The sequence below is a fragment of the Anser brachyrhynchus genome (assembly GCF_964034855.1).
Source record: "Anser brachyrhynchus genome assembly, contig: SCAFFOLD_404, whole genome shotgun sequence".
In the NCBI taxonomy this organism is placed as follows: domain Eukaryota; kingdom Metazoa; phylum Chordata; class Aves; order Anseriformes; family Anatidae; genus Anser; species Anser brachyrhynchus.
The window spans coordinates 77,168-79,472 of record NW_027663547.1 but is presented as its reverse complement, the minus strand read 5'-3'; positions in this window follow the sequence as shown (position 1 = coordinate 79,472).

Sequence of the window (2,305 nt, the reverse complement as noted above, 5' to 3'; positions counted from 1 at the left end):
GGGGTTAGAAACGGGGATTTTGGGAAAAAGGGGGGATTGGGAGGCTGGGGGGGTTGGGGGGGGATGGGGGGGATTGGGGTGAGAAACGGGGATTTTGGGAAATTGCGCGGGTGAAATTGGGGTGAGAAATGGGGATTTGGGGGAATTTGGGGGGGGGAATTGGGGTTAGAAATGGGGATTTTGGGGAATTTTGGGGGGGGGAATTGGGGTTAGAAATGGGGATTTTAGGGAATTTGGGGGGGGGAATTGGGGTTAGAAATGGGGATTTTGGGGAATGAGGGGATTGGGGGGGGAATGGGGTGTTTGGGAAAGGGGGGGGGTGAATTTGGGTTGAGAAATGGGGATTTTGGGGAATTTGGGGGGCAGAATTGGGGTGAGAAATGGGGATTTGCGGAATTGGGAGTAGGAGAAATTGGGGTTAGAAAAGGGGATTTTGGGAAATTTGGGGAATTGGGGAGGGTGGGGGGGAATGGGGTGAGAAACAGTGGGGTTGGGAAACTGGGGGGGGGAATTGGGGTGAGAAATGGGGGTTTTGGGAAAAGGGGGGATTGGGGGGCTGGGGGGAGAATGGGGGGGATTGGGGTGAGAAATGGGGACTGGGGGAAATTTCAGGGGGTGAAATCGGGGTGAGAAACGGGGATTTTGGGAAAATGGGGGAGCTGGGGGTAGGAGAAATTGGGGCTAGAAATGGGGATTTTAGGAAATTTGGGGAACTGGGGGGGAAATGGGGTCTGGGGGGTGAATTGGAGGGGTTGGGGGAGAAATGGGGGGGTTGGGGGAAGTAGGAAATGGGGTGAGAAATGGGGATTTTGGGGAATTTGGGGGCAGAATTGGGGTGAGAAATGGGGATTTTGGGAAATGGGGGAGTTGGGGGGGAATGGGGTCTGGGGGGGATGGGGGGGTTGGGGAAGTGGGGATTTAAGGAAAATTGGGGGAGAGAGAAACAGGGCGAGAAACGGGGATTTTGGGAAAAGTGGGCATGCGGGGTAATATTCGGGGCTCGGGGGAATTTGGGGTCAGAAACGGCGAATTTGGGAAAAAGGAGGAGAGAAATGGGGTAAAAAGTGGGGATTTGGGGAAATTTGGGGGAAAGGGGGGTATGGGGGGGTTGGGGGGGCAAATGGGGGTTTGGGGTGAGAAATGGAGGATTTAGGAAATTGGGGGGGGGCTTTGGATGAGAAAAGGAGTTTTGGGGCAGAAAAGGGGATCTTGGGGTGAGAAAGGGCGGTTTGGGTGGAAAAGGGGGGACTGGGGTGGAAAAGGGGGGGGTTGGAGTAAAAAAGGGGGGTTTGGGGTACAAATGAGGGATTTTGGGTAGAAAAGGGGGGGGGTTAGGGTAGAAAAGGGGGGCTTTTGGGGATAGAAAAGGAGGCTTTGGGGTAAAAAGGGAGGGGTTGGGGTAAAAAAGGGGGGTTTGGGGTAGAAATGAAGGGTTTGGGGTAGAAATGAGGGGTTTGGGGTAGAAAGGGGGTATTTGGGGTAGAAAAGGGGGCGGATTAGGGGCAGGGAGGGGGGCGGTGGGGGCGGTTTTTGGGTGCAGACGGGGGGGTTTCGGTTACGCACAGGGCAGCCGGGCCTGCATGTCCGGGGCCAGCAGCAGGCGCTGGGGGGCCGGGTCCCCGGCAGGGCGAAGGCGGCCAGGGGGGGCCCCCCCCTTGGCCCCCAGCGCGGGGGGGGCCGGGGAGGGCTGGGGGGGACGGGCGGCGGCGGGGGGCGGGGCCGCGGCGGTCCGCGGGGGGGCGGCCAGGAGCTGGGGGGCGGGCGGCGGCGCTGCGGGGAGGAAGGGGTTAAAAAGCGGGGCGGGGGCAGGCCACGCCCCCCGAGGGAGGCCACGCCCCCTGCTACCCGCAGCCCATTCATAAATCCCGCCCGCTCCCGCTGAAGCCACGCCCCCAGAAAGACCGCGCCCCTTCCGTGCAAGCCCCGCCCCCACCCAAGCCACGCCCCCAGGCACAAAGCCCCGCCCCCTCCCGCCCAAGCCCCGCCCCCCTCCCTCCACCCCAAGCCCCTCCCACGTACCCCAGGCCCCGCCCCCCTCCCTCTAGGCCCCGCCCCCTCCCTCTAGGCCACGCCCCCCTCCACCCAAGCCCCGCCCCCTCCACCCCCACTCACCGTGGGCGGGGGCCGGCGGGGGGGCGTGGCCAGCAGCGCGGGGGGCGGGGCGCGGGGCGGGGCCAAGGCGAGCCCCACCCCCAGCCCCAGGGCCTGGGGGGCGGCCGGGACCCCCCCGGGGGGGGCAATTGCGACCCCCTGGGGGGCGAGCGTCACCCCGGGGGGGGCGAGCGTGACGCCGGGGGGGGCCAGG